Source organism: Suricata suricatta, chromosome 2 (genome assembly GCF_006229205.1).
Source record: "Suricata suricatta isolate VVHF042 chromosome 2, meerkat_22Aug2017_6uvM2_HiC, whole genome shotgun sequence".
Classification (NCBI taxonomy): domain Eukaryota; kingdom Metazoa; phylum Chordata; class Mammalia; order Carnivora; family Herpestidae; genus Suricata; species Suricata suricatta.
Genome location: NC_043701.1, coordinates 145,911,004 through 145,926,011, shown reverse-complemented (window position 1 = coordinate 145,926,011; position 15,008 = coordinate 145,911,004). Strand labels below are relative to the sequence as shown.

Here is a 15,008-nt window from a genome sequence, read left to right as displayed (position 1 = left end):
TACATTAATGACTGAGGTAAGTAATATTCTACTTCTAGAAAGAGACGTTACCTTCTGTCAGGCCACTGGAATGACCTTGTATGTAATTAACCTGGGCCTGGGCTTTGATGCAACTTAAGTTTGAGATAGTCTATCACTGGCTTCAAATATTTAGAGGGTGGGAATCAGGACTTTCACGAGAGCAGGGCCTGGGACCCAAGCCCATGTGGGATTTCAGAGATCTGCCTGTGCTTCATGGCTAGGCCACAGGTTTCCAAAACTGTGAGAGTGCTTTATGTGTACACTGTGACTGAACAATCTGAGTAAACAGATGGCAGATGGTGTGAACCAGATTTCTCACTACTGGAGTAAGAGTTTACAGATAAACAAGGGGAGGAATTTAGAATGATCTATGTGGCAATGGATTTGACTTGGATATGTCAATGTGAACTCATGTGTATATATACAGATTAATATATACACATATGCTTCCTGGCTCTGTCAGCTGAGAGGGCCTACAGGCACAACATCTCCATAGCAACAAGCACATCTAACACCAAGATTCCATTCTCCAGTCTCCATTCTCCATTCTCCAGTTAAAGGAACCAGGGCTCCTTGGAGAAATGGCTGACTCTAAGGCCATGGCAGGAAATACAGAAGATAAACCTGGAGCATCAGCATTGCCAAAAAAAAAAAAAAAAGTACACACACACACACACACACTGATGGGGGTATGTCAAAGAGGCATAAGAGCCAACTGAAACAGCTCTCAATGGCCAAAGGTGGAACAATTTCACCAACAAAATAAATAAAGTAGTACTTGGATTATAACCTCAAGTATAAAATAAATATCCATGAGTCCATATTGTTAAAAGAATAATTGAACAAATAAATAAATGAGGGGAAGAAAAGACAAATTTCCTGCACAGGAAAATTCCAAATAATTTACACAGATACTCCACTCTTAAGAACAGGGATCATAACTACCCACTTCTTAAGTTGTGGGCTTTGCATAAATGACTTCCTTCCACAAAATACTGTATGGAAAGAGAGAGGGGGAAAAAAGGAGTAACTTTACAGTGGAGAAAAATGATGAAAAATGGCAATTAATCTCTGTGGTCTTCCTCCCCAAAACCTAAAACCCCATTCGAATCATGAGAAAGAACAGAGGGACATTCTACAAAATGCCTCAACAATACTAAAAACTGTCAAAGTCATCAAAATCAAGGGAAGTTGAGAAATTGCCACAGCCCAGAGGAGCCTAAAGAAACATGAAAACTAAATGTAACGTGGAACCCCGGATGGGATCTGGGAACAGAAGAAGGACATTAAGTAAAGTCAAAGAACACATGCGTGAAGTATGGATATTAGTTAAAAATAACACATCAATATTAGTTCATTACTTATAGTAAATACATTATCCTATAGGTGTTAATAATAGGGGAAACGGTGTGGGGAACTGTCTGTACAACTTTTGTGATTTTTCCATAAAACTAAAACTATTCCAAAAATAAAGTTCACTTTAATATTATTTTTTAAGTTAGTTTATTTATTTTGAGAGAGAGCCAGAGGGCACAAGCGGGGAAGGGGCAGAAAGGAGGAGAGACAGAATCCCAAGCAGGCTCCAAACCACCAGCACAGAGCCGGATGCAGGGCTCGAACCTACAAACCGCAAGATCATGACCTGAGCCGAGATCAAGATCAGATGCCTAACCAACCGAGCCACCCAGGCGCCCCTAAAGTTCATTTTAAAAAAAGAAAAAGACTGGGAACTCACTCTCTGCTTTAAGCATGACCGCCAGGTTTTTCCGTTTGCTAGGGAATCTTCTTTACTTTCCAGTCCCACACCTTGCTTTCTGCAGCACACGTGATCCCTCTCAACCCTGTTCCTCCTCCCCAGACTTCCTTTTGGAGGGCAACTTCCCAAGTTGTATGAAAGCCAGGAATGAATTAAAGGAGTTTCTCACTTCTCCTGCCCCGTCCCCATTGCTCGGGGCCTGGAAGCATCAGAGTTTTCCATTAGAGTCTTTCCAGAGTGTGGGGGGAGGGCATCTCCTGCTGTTTCCCTGCTTTCAGTCCTCTGTCACTGAAAACCTGGGGGGCTTCTGGGGAGCTTCTCTCATCACTCAGGTCAACCCCCTGCATGCTGAGGGCAGTTGCTGTGCCCTTGGGGGTTGTTCTGGGGGCCGCAGGTAGGGTCTCCGTCAGCTCCACTTCCTTGGCCCAGAGGTGTGGCTCATTACCCCTGAGCATTCTGGGAAGACCTGTGGGTGAGCGCTGGGGCCGGGTGCAGACTTGCTCTTTGGCCCAAGAGCAGCCGGGGTTCCTGAGGATCCTAGCCCATCACACCAGCTCACATGGGGCCACAACAAGCCTGCCCAAAGTGTGGCTGGTTTCTCCTCTCCCCTCATCTGTGGCAGGTTCCTCTTCCATGGGCTGTTCTGTCCAAGAGCACCCACGGGTTTCTTCTCTACTGTGAAGCTTTCATTACTTTCTGGAGTTTGGTTCATTTAGGGTTCCTTGTACCTTCATTCTCTTCCAACTTAGCCAGCCAGGCACCTCCAAAATACAATGCTTTTTAAGAAAGACCTTGGGAATTAAACTTAGGGAAATTTATAAGACAATAAAATAGATGACAACAAAAATAAATAAGAAAGAAGACTGGAAGTCCACGCAAGATAATTTAATATCTCTGTATAGTAGAGGCTCTAGAGGAAAAAAAATCAATGACATAATTCAAGAAAATGTCCCCAAGTTAACGAATATAAGTTTCCCAACTGAAAATAAAGACAGCCATCTATGGCCATACCACGCTGAACACGCCCGATCTTGTCTGAAAAAACAGAATGCACAGAATAATGGAGTACAAAAATACATCTATACTAAAGCATCTCTTTCTGAAATGCCAAAGTAATAGAAGGAGAAAATCCTACAATCTTCCCAAGATGGAAAAATAGGTTACAGTGCATGAGGAGTTAATGATTTCAAACTTTCAACAGCCACAGTGTCAGTTAGAAGACAGTGGAACAAAATCACCAAAATTCTGAAAGAGAGTGATTCTAGTCTGAGGATTATACACAGCCAAACTATTAATCAAGGTTGGGAGAAAAAGAAGGCCCTTCCAGACATTAAGGTATCAAGTAATATGCTCCTGTTCCTTTTCTTCAGCAAAATGTGGCAGTGAGCTGGGAAACAGGACAACCCAGGAGAGAAGAAATAGCAGATCCAACACACAAGAAAAGAGAACCCCTGGATGCTAGCTGGGCTCTCAGAAAACAGACGCTACTCCGCACAAGAGCACCTTGCCCTGGGAGGGACTTCTGGGAAATGACGACACTAACAGAATAAATGATGTAGAGAAAATGGGAATTTGGGGCAATTGGTAGAAACTTCTGAGTTGACTTAGTGATGATAATGACCCAAAAATTCCTATAAACAAGTTTATCCCCTCAACTGGAAACTCAGGTAATGTCAGTATGTCAAAGATATTACTTAAAAGCCCACAGGTAAATCCCAAACGGTTAAGAGTCGAGAATAGCTACCTCTGAGAAGGGGGAATGAAGGTGGGGGCTGAGAATTCCTGTTTGTTTGGGTTTTTTTTTTAAACGTTTTTTAATTTATTATTGAGAGACAGAGAGACAGAGCATGAGCAGGGGAGGGTCAGAGAGAAAGGGAGACACAGAATCTGAAGCAGGCTCCAGGCTCTTAGCTGTCAGCACAGAGCCCAACACGGGGCTTGAACCTATGAACCGCGAAATCATGACCTGAGCTGAAGTCGGATGCTTAACCGACTGAGCCACCCAGGCACCTCTGAGAATTCCTGTTTGAACAATGTCTGACAAACTACTTAGCTTGCTGAACTATATAACCTTGGGGAAAATTTACATAAAATAATATGGAATATGGGGAAAGAGTATAGAAAATCCACTTCGACAACTAAATCTGACCTCTGGAAACAGAGAAGTCTGACAAAATTGTCCCATAAAGTAAAAAATGACGAGAACAAGTGAGTTTGAGGGGGGAGAAAAAGAGCAAGAAAGAAGTAACGTTACTTCTATGCTACCACCACTGTGGTCCAATGCTCGGCATCAACAGCAGAAGTCCGCAGGTTTCTGGGCTCCAGGTCCCTAGCCTATACAGCGGGTGGAACAGTATCTCTCACAGGACCACTGGTAGGCTTAAATCAAGATAATGAACATGAAGCGCTTATAGTGATGTTGGATATAAATATGATCAACACAGTTTATAACTCACTCTTCTTTAAATAACTGAAATTCTATTTTGATATCAAATCAGCCAACTCAATTGTCACAATACTGAAGAGTTTACTTGAATGCTTACCTTGTCTACTCAAACATCAAGGCTTCCAACCCTTTCACGGATGACTCCTAAAAAAGAGGGAGGTAGATACACTGACTATCCAAGAGAAACAGAAATTGCTTAAAAAAATACCTACCACACTAAAGTATTGACTGTACCAGAAAAACTACTCAGGTCGCCACGCTTTATCTTACAGGTTTTAGCTGATTATGATAAATCATTCACTCGCTAAGCAAGTCAGCAATTAGAATTGAAAACTTTGTACCAACTGTACATTAACTCAGTAATGCTGAGGAAGAGTTTTTCCATTTCAAAATAAGCAGTCTCCAACTTATGCACAGATTGCCTTCTTGGAGTTCAATTATACTTCGTTATAAAGCTTAAGAAACATTTTTCCAAAGAAACAAAATTATAAAACAGAGACCCTGAGCAATCACCAAAGTCCGTAAGTACCTAAAAATCACAGAAAAAGAAATAGAACTTCTTTTGTGCTTCCATGGGTAGTGAAAAAAAAAATAGCTCTTATTTGAGATTAGACATTATGTCACACCTGGCTTCATACATCTTTGTATCCTTTTACACATAAACAATATATGACATAGTACCCGCCTTCTCGCAGGAGCTTAAAATATTTACTTAAAGAATGAAAACCTGGAATTAAAAGTACTACTTGAACCATCCTCTTTCTATGGAGAAATGCATTACAATTTCCACCCGAAGGAACATCTTCCTTTATCTTGGCAACAAGCCCAGCTTGAACATCAAGAATAATAAATACAGTGTCAGCAGATACTCCATCCACACAATAGTCATTCCTCCTTAGACATCATGGTTTGGTCAGAGATCACTCATATTACTGCTTAGGATATAAAAATCACTAAATTGAGTTTTCATAATATAAAACCTAACCTTCAAAATTTCCCTGATTTCTTTCCCTTTTAATAGCAGCCATCAACATTTTATCTGGAAAGATTTTTTTCCCCTAGTTCTACTGAAATTTAATTGACATATAACATGGTATTAGTTTAAGGTATACAACACGATTTACATACATATAGTGCAAAGCGATCATGATAATTCTAATTAACATCCATCACCATACAGCTACAATTGTTTTCTCATCACAAATATGATGAGAACATTTAAGATCTATTCTTCTCTTAGCAACTTCCAAATATGCATTATAGTATTTTATTTATTTATTTATTTATTTATTTATTTTTAGAGAGAGAGCACAGATGAGTGAGGAAGGGACAGAGGGAGAGAGAATCTTAAGTAGGCTCCACACTGAGCACACTGCCAGACACAGGCTCACTCGATCTCACAACCCTGAGATCATGACCTGAGCTGAAATCAAGAGTCAGATGCTTAAACGACTGAGCCACCCAGGTGCCCCTCAATACGGTATTTTTAACTACAGTCACCATGCTGTACGTTACATCCCCAGAACTAATTGATGTTATAACTGGAAATTTGTACCTTTTGACCACCTTCACACATTTCCCCCATACTCCTTTCCCCACCTCTGGCAACCACAGACTGATTTTGCTTCTGGGCCTTTGGTTTTTTAGATTCCACATGTAAATGAGATCATACAGTATTTGTCTTTCACTTAGCATAATGCCTTCAAGTTCCATCCATTTTATTCTTTGCAAACAGCAAGATTACCTTCGTTTTTATGACTGAATATTCCAGTGTGTTTCCATGTCTTCAGTAGATAATGCTACAGGGAATAAGGAGGTACAGATAATTCTTTAAGACAGTGATTTCATTTCTTTCAGATATATCTCCAGAAGTGGAATTACTAGATCATTTTATTTTTAATTTTTTGAGGTAGATTTTAGATTTGTCGTTTCTGTATACTACTTCGAGTTAGTACAGAAGCTTATCAACTGCAAACTTAATACAATGTTCCCCAAAAATACCAAAAAAAAAAACCTTATTAAAAGAGTCAATATTCAAACAAAAAGATCTGATTAAAACCCAGTATTTCTGTAGCTCAAATGGAACTACTATTCTTTGATATTTCAGAAGCAAAATAGATAAAGCTACCCAACACAATAACAAATTATTTTAGGCACCAAAATAATTGTAAAAATAACTGAAAACTATGTTAAAGTTAAAGAATTTAATAAACAACATATCCAATATCGATGATGACCCTGATTTTCATAGTATAAAACCTGAGAAAAATTTACCTTAAAAAGAACTCCTTTAATTTTTCATTACTCTAGGAAAACAATTCAATCTCTAGAATATGCCCAAACAGGAATAAAGATAAATTTGCCCTAGAGAAAGAGAGCTCACTTCAAGCTCTTTGGAATGACTGTTCATCACATTTCTTCTTCCAAACACAAAATTCATATAGATTGTCACCTTAAATGAGATAAGGCATGAAAAGCGCATAAGCTCCAATCTAGTATCAGAAATTATTCCATAAATGTTATTTCTCTCGAGCACCCTTTCCACCCTAAAATTCTAAGCCCCCAATAAAACCAACTTACTTTTTTCTTTATAATGATTTCACTGTATGTAAATGTATGAAGGCTAGATAAATGTTTGCTAGAACAAATGTAGGAGGCTGATGGCTACTTGATACTGACTACAGACAGCAACAGAAGCAGAGACACAGTAATGTCATCAGTTGAGGAGACAAAAGCATCTCTAGACCACCTACTACATTAACACAAAATCTCCAACCAAATATTTTTAAGTCACATCTACATGTGATATTTTTGAAAAATATTTGTACATCCAAGAAAATTTAATCATAATTAAGTCTACGCTGAATTTTGTTTCAAGAATATTTTCTATAAAAAGACCAATGTTCAATGTCTCTGCATTGGTAACCCATGTAATAAAACATGGAACTGACTAAGGAAAAGCAGAGCAGGAACCATTAATATATCACTTTTAGAGACCTATCATTATGTGAAAGTAAATATCAACTGCAAGCATATTCCAAACTTTTAGGAAAAATAAGTGGGTTAAGAAATAAGAATTAAGAGGGCATAAAGAATTTGACTCTATTTCTATGGTTTCAATATATTTTATAGGCAAATTAAGACATCCACCTGGCTTGTCAAAGGGCTGTCACAAGTACTAATATTCTCAGATTAACATTTTAATAAACATTTCTCATTTTTCCAAGTATTTTAGACAGCATTAAAAACTTCATAACATGATGTCACTGCTTTGGAAAAAGTTTGGTGATTCCTTAAAAAGGTAAACATAGAGTTACCTGTTTGACCCCTACTTACATGCCAAGAAGAACTGAAAACATATGTCCACCCAAAAACTTTCACAAATGTTCATAGTAGCATCATGCACATAGACAAAAAGTGGAAACAACTCAAAGATCCAACTGGATGGATAAATAAAATGCAGTATGTCCATTCAATGGAGTATTATTCCACCCTAAAAGGGAATGAAGTATTGACATGCACCACAACACAGACAAAACCTGAAAACCTGCAAAGGGAAAGAAAGCAGACACACCAGGCAGTATATGGTATGACTCCATGTATATGAAATACTCAGAATAGGCAAATCCACAGACATTTAAGCAGATTAGTAGCTGCCACGGGCTGGGAGAAGGGAAATGAGGAGTGACTGCTTAATGGGTATAGAGTTTCCTTTGGGGGTGATGAACAAGATCTGGAACTAGATAATGGGTGGTAGCTACCCAAGACCATGAACATCTTAACACCACTGAAACTTGTTACGTGAATTATATCTCAAGTAATACAAGAAACTATGTCACGAAAAATAGGTATTAACACCCTAGCAGAAAAACATGGATTATTTTGGTGCCCCTTTAAAAACCTTACAGCTGGGGGGTGCCTGAGTGGCTCAGCTGGTTAAGCATCTGACTTCGCCTCAGGTCATCGTCTTGTGGTTTGTGGGTTCGAAACCCCACATTGGGCCCTGTGCTGAGAGCTCGGAGCCTGGAGCCTGTTTCAGATTCTGTGTTTCCCTCTCTCTCTGCTTTGGCGCTCATGAACCTATCTCTTGACATTAATTTTTGTCTAATTTTGGTATTTATAGAAAAATGCAACAATTTAAAGAATCCCATGTCAAATGTAATAGCAGCTCATTAATTCATTTTACTTCAAATACAATAGAAAATGCCACTTATGCTGAACGTAATTCTAGGTGAGGCCAACTTCAGTCACCTACATAATCATATGCCTAATGTTCATTCACAATCAGCCCAGCTGCTCTTAACAGGGTGTGAGTAGAGTAGTATACATGAGTTAATTATGTAAACTATCAGATTAAATAAAAGTCTCAACTTAAAATAATAAATCTACTCAGAGCCTATGCAAACCAGGCAATGGAGCCATTTGCTTTCTATGTATTATTACTTTTTTCAACCTCACAATACTTTACAAGACAGGTTAACTAACTTATCTAAGGTCACAATAGTAAGTTGTAAAGCCAGAAATTAAACCAAGGTCTGTTGGGCATACAAATGTTTTTGCCAAAACATTCCCAGTGTTGGCTACAAAGGAATATATTTTCAGTTTAATTGGCAAACATTCATATTCTCTCCTGAACATGGTTTCCAAGTGTTTAGGGAATGAGAAAAAAAAAAGCGACAGGAAAGAACATTATTAAAGAATAACGTGAGGTGCCTGGAGGAACATACAATGCACTGTGTCTACTATGTGCCACGTATGGTGCTGGCATGACCACTTAACTGCCAGCAATCCTGGGACATAAATACCGGCACTTCGTCCTTTTACATAAGAGGAAGCTGAAGCTTAGAAAGTTCAAGGAGGTTCCAGTTTAAATTTTTTTTTATGTTTATTTATTACTGAGACAGAAACAGAGCACTAGTGGGGTAGGGGCAGAGAGAGACGGAGACCCAGACTCAAGCAGGCTCCAGGCTCTGAGCTGTCGGCACAGAGCCTGACGCAGGGCTCAAACCACGAGACCATGACCTGAGCCAAGGTCAGACACTTAACAGACTGAGCAAGCTGGGTGCCCCAAGAAGGTCCAAGTTTAAAGATGTCACAAGGCACAAAATTGGGATTGGAAATCAAACTGAGTCCATGAATACGTGTTTACTCAATGCTTACTGGGATTCAGGGCTAGAACAGCACTTAGAATTGAGTGTTAGAGACCCTCCAACATACAGTTCAAACCAGAACCGTTTTCTTTTTGCTTAAGGAGTAAGTCATTGTGAAACTGAAAAATCCCCATAGATGTTTTTCCTTTAATAGCTTTGTTTTAAACAATTATTCATGCTTTGGTTAGATGTGTTAAGCACTGCCCCCTCAACTCCAAAGCTGACTGCCAGGAAAACTGAACAAACCTCTAGTAGCAAATGTAAAGACAGAAGTAATCCTGTCCTACAGGCATGAATTTGAACATACTGCTGGAAGGAGAAGACCTTTGGAAAATATACTTTACATGTTCTGAAGGATGAATTAAAATAAACCCTTTAGCATTCTATGAAGCTTCTGAAGGTCTATCAGATTTTAAGTGACAACAGTGAAATTTCAAAAAGAACAGGATAAGTCAGCACCAGAGCTGGTTTAACATTAATAATAAGTGATCTAATAAATAGGCCTATGTTTGCCCAGTCAGGCTTTGCTTATTATGTCAGTTGAAAAGCCGGAAGGAAACTGGTTTTAACTCCCATACAACCTGTATCAGGACAACATCACTTTATCAGAAATGTAGCTGATGTCGGCATAATAATGAGACAGTTCAAATTTAAAAGTGACTTTTCTTTTCTAATTGCTTTTGCAATTCATTCATGGTATAGAATTGGGGCAAGCCACATTTACAGTGAGCTTTCTATGTACCAGACATTACAAGAATCTTCTCGTTTAGTCTTCACAGCCACCCTGCAAGATACTAACTTTGTCTTATAGAGGAAGAAACAGAGACTTTGAGAAGTGAAATGACTTTTCTAAGGTCACACAGCTTGCAGAGAGGCAGAGCCAAGGCTCAAGCTCAGATGTTAGTTGTCCTCGTGTTCCAGAGCAGTAAAAAGCTGTTGGTTTTTTACCTTGTAAGGAAATTTTTATTAAAAAAAAAAAAATAGAGTAGAGAAGGCAGAGTAAAATAGTGATTTGGATTATGAAGTGTTTTAGTGCCTCAAACGTAGTATAGAGAGATGTCAATCTTTTAAAAATTCCTGGGAAGGTCACTGTGAAAGAGAATATAAAATGCCTTAATGTTAAAATAAGTCTTCTAATAACATTTAAAAATAACAAATAAATATAACACTGAATAGGATCCACAGAGAATCAAGTTTAAAAAAAAAAAAGGAAAAGGTCTATTCTAAAACAACGCTGTTTAAGAGACTGGACCAGTATAGGCCAGCTTAAGGGAGCACTTCTCAGTTAACTCCATGGAAAACTAATCCCTATAAAAATATGGGGCGCCTGGGTGGCTCAGTCGGTTAGCATCTGGCTTCAGCTCAGGTCTTGATCTCACAGTTTGTGGGTCCGGGCCCCATGTCGGGCTCTGTGCTGACAGCTAGCTCAGAGCCTGGAGCCTGTCTTCGAATTCTGTATCTCCTTCTCTAGCTGACCCTCCCCTGCTCGCGCTGACTCTCAAAAATAAATAAAAAACATTAAAAATTTTAAAAAATATATGGAAAGATGATGAGCTGACATTGTGAAACGAGCTTGAGGAATGCCAGACACTAAGCCAGTCTTCTCTCAGTTACAAACAGTAGGGACAAGGCCATGCTTGAAAGTCCTCCAGAGCCAGTCTATCTGGGTTTGAGTCCTGCCTCTTCCACCTACTAGGCCATGACAGTAACTTTGGGCATGTTATTTTGCCAATCTGGATCTCAGTTTTCTCCTCTGTAAACAAAAGGAGGTAACGTCAGAAGATAGATCTGTTGTAAAGATTAATACCTATGGAACTGTTAGAACAGAGCCTGAAAATGAGGCTAAAACGGAGCCTCAGAATACTCAGTAAATGTTAAATTGTGAGTGGTAATATATCATTTCCCTGAGTCTTTATTAAAGTGATGAAAATTGATGTTCATTATTAATCATCAAGTGGGGAAGGGATATAGTATGCAGTTTTTTCTCAAAATTACATAATGAGACCCACTTTTCAACAGCCCAGCAAGAAGACTGGTTAATGTCTTTTCTTTTTAAATGTTTATTTTTGAGAGAGAGAGAGAATATGAGTGGTGGAGGGGCAGAGAGAAAGCGAGACACAGAAACTGAAGCAGACTCCAGCCTCCAAGCTGCCAGCACAGAGCCTGATGTGGGGCTCAACCCAAAAACCATGAGATCATGACCTGAGCCGAAGTGGGACACTTATCCAACTGAGCCACCCAGGAGCCCTGGTTAATGTCTTTAAAACAAAAACAAACAAACAAACAAACAAACAAACAAAAATACTCTGAGAAATAATAGAGAATTCTATCATTAAAATAGAATCTGTTTGAAAAAAACAGGGGTGCCTGGGTGGTGGCTCAGATGGTTAAGCATTGACTTCAGCTTGGGTCATGATCTCGTGGTTTCTAAGTTTGAGCCCCGCATCCGGCTCTGTGCTGACAGCTTGGAGCCTGGAACCTGCTTCAGATTCTGTCTCCCTCTCTCTCTGCTCCTCCCCCACTTACACTCTGTCTCTCCTTCTCAAAAATAATCACTAAAAATTTTTTAATAAAAAACAAAAACAAAAACAAGATGGGTGCTTCCCAGTTGGTGGACACATCAAGGTGTTGGAAGGGTGACAACTCCAGAGTGGGTGTGGGAGTGCCCTTCCCCCCATGCCCTGCCCTACCTGACTCTTCCACTTGGCTGTCCTTAATAATAAACCAGTAATACCTCCTTACAGATTCCAGCACATAGATTCAATGCCCAGAACCTATACATGCAGTGGAATGAAATACCATTTTATTTTCCATTCTATAGCCTACACTGGCTTCAAACTGTGCATCTGTGTGCATCTGTTAAATACTGCCCCCTCAACTCCAAAGTTAACTGCCAAGAAAACTGAAGAAACCTCCAGCAGCAAAGGTAAAAGCATAAGCAGTTCTGTCCTACATGTATGATTGTAAACATACTGCTGGATGGACTGATCATCAGATCATTCATTCAATTACCCAAAATATTGTGTGTTACCTGTTCAGTCATCATCCAATCTGGAGTCACCTGAATAAGAACAAAAAATGTTTCCCATTATCAATACATGGCCATCTATATAAGTCTCATATCCCTTTTATAGATTTAAAGTCAATATTCAGAGGTGTTTTTGCATTTGATGTTTATTGTGCCCAGTTTTGAAACTTACAATCATTGTTGAAAATGCCAACCATGCCTCTATTCCTAAGAATTTTTCTAAGCAATACATGTCAGAATCTTCAGAAATGAGTACAGCCTTTGATCAAACGAATCCATTTCCAAGAATCTATACTATGTAAATAAAGAAAGAATACATAATAAAATTTTATGCAAATACACATATTGCAACTTGGTTTAATATCCTAAAAAATTAGAAATAATAGTTAACTCTTGGGGAGCTTGGGTGGCTCAATTGGTTAAGTGTCCAACTCTTGATTTTGGCTAGGTCATGATCCCAGGGTCATGGGATTGAGCCCCATGTCACGCTCCATGCTGAGTGTGGAGCCTGCTTAAGATTCTCTCTCCCTCTGCCCCTCTCCCCCACTTGCACACTCATTCCCTCTCTTAAAAAAAAAAAAGAGAAGAAAAGAAGTGAAATATAGTTGACCCTTGAACAAAGCAGGGGTTAGGGGCATCCACTCCCACACAGTCAAAATTCTGAATATAAATTTCAACACCCCAAAGAACTGAACTGAGCCAATTGTTGAGTTGAAGCCTTACCAAGAACATAAACAGGTGATTAAAACCTATTTGGTATGTAATATGTACTATACACTGTATTCTTAGAATAAAGGAGACTAGAGAAAAGAAAATGTTATTAAGAAAGTTCTAAAAAAGATAAAATACATTTACAGTACTATATTGTATTTGTTAAAAAAAAAAAAATCTGCAAGGACGTGCCTGGGTGGCTCAGTTGGTTAAGTGTCCAACTCTTGGTTTCAACTCAGGTCATGATCTCACGGTTCATGAATCTGAGTCCCACATCAGGCTCTGTGCTGACAGCATGGGATACTCTCTCCTTCTCTCTCTACTCAACTCCCCACCCCCACTCACATGCATACACGCTTTCTCTCACTCAAAATAAATACACATTGGGGCGCCTGGGTGGCTCAGTCGGTTAAGCCTCCGGCTTCGGCTCAGGTCAGATCTCACGTTCATGGGTTCGAGCCCCGCGTCAGGCTCTGTGCTGACCGCTAGCTCAGAGCCTGGAGCCTGCTTCCGGTTCTGTGTCTCCCTCTCTCTGACCCTCCCCCTCTCATACTCTGTCTCTCCCTGTATCAAAAATAAATAAAACATTAAAAAAATTAAATTCAAAATAAATACACATTTTTAAAAAATCTGCATGTAAGTGGACCTGCGTTGCTCAGACTTGTATTGTTCAAGGGTCAACTATACTCAAAAACTCTAATTTTAGGGCACTCAGGTGCCCCCATACAGTATTATACTAGCTTCAGATGTACAATATAATGAGTCCACAATTCTATTTATACATTACTCAGTGCTTATCAAGGTTCAAAAGCATGCCAATAATCTTAGGGCTCTGCAAAAACACCATGTATCATGGTTCTAAGTATTCCCTGACCTGAGGAAGTCTGAAAGCATATTTTAAATATGCTAGAGATAAATGTAAAACCCTTGGCTTTGGAAAACCATTTTGGGGGATGCCTGAGTGGCTCAGTTGGTTAAGCCTCCGACTTCTTGTGTAGCTGACTCCTGTTAACACCTAGCTTTACAGTTCCCTTATCTGCTCAATCCCAGTAACCTTCACTTTCTCTCTACTTCAGAAACCCATCCCATAGCCAGCTCTTGCATTCAGTCATAATCAGCAACTCCTCCTACTTAACCTTAAATGTAACTTAATCTTAAATCCCAATATCCAGTCTCAACACTTCATATACCAGCTGCTACTTTGAGGTTTCAGTTACTCCCTATTCAGCCTAGACTCAATGGCCCATTGCTTTAAACACCGTCACTGCTGGAATCTTTTGCCTCACTTTCTGCCACACTGGCCCATTAAATGGGGCCCAAGATAAATCTACCTGTTCAACTTGTGTGCTCAAACACTCAGGTTGCTGAACCCTGAGGTAGGGGAGAAGATCACTCATACAACTATATACACCAGAGCTACACAAGAAGTAAGTCTTTCAGAATGGTTCTAGGGCAAGGGTTGGGAAGATTCTGAACTTTGTTCCAAAGTCTTTAGTGAACGTGACAGAGTGACCAGGAAGGAGGTCAGTCCATGACAGAAACAAGGAGAGAAAGGTAGGAACAGGACATAAACCTCTAAAAAGGTACAGTTCTATGAGGGTAAATTTTTACAATTAATTTTTTAATGTTTTATTTTTAAGAGAGAGAGAGAGAACAAAGAGGAGGGTCAGAGAGAGGGGGAGACACAGAATCCGAAGACAGTCTCCAGGCTCTGAGCTAGCTGTCAGCACAGAGCTTGACACGGGGCTCAAACCCACGAACCATGAGATCATGACCTGAGCTGAAGTTGGACACTTAACCAACTGAGCCACCCAGGCGCCCCTCATTACAATTCTTCTAAATAATCCACTCCATTAGCCCTTTCATTTCCACCAATGGCCTTCTGCAAATTCTCCT

The 15,008-nt window shown here is 39.6% G+C and overlaps 1 protein-coding gene across 4 annotated transcripts in view; it reads right to left on the bottom strand.

Moving 5' to 3' along the window:
* Nucleotides 1-15,008, bottom strand: part of SHLD2 (shieldin complex subunit 2) — a 77,579-nt gene that overhangs the window by 46,319 nt on the left and 16,252 nt on the right. The window contains exon 1 of one of the 4 annotated variants that reach the window (XM_029932072.1): nt 4,321-4,526. The exons of 1 other annotated variant lie outside the window; for it this stretch is intronic. The gene's annotated coding sequence lies outside the window, so the exon portion shown is untranslated. Of the gene's footprint in view, nt 1-4,320; nt 4,527-15,008 lie in introns of those variants that run through there. 2 more of the 4 variants (XM_029932071.1, XM_029932069.1) reach the window with 2 other exon arrangements.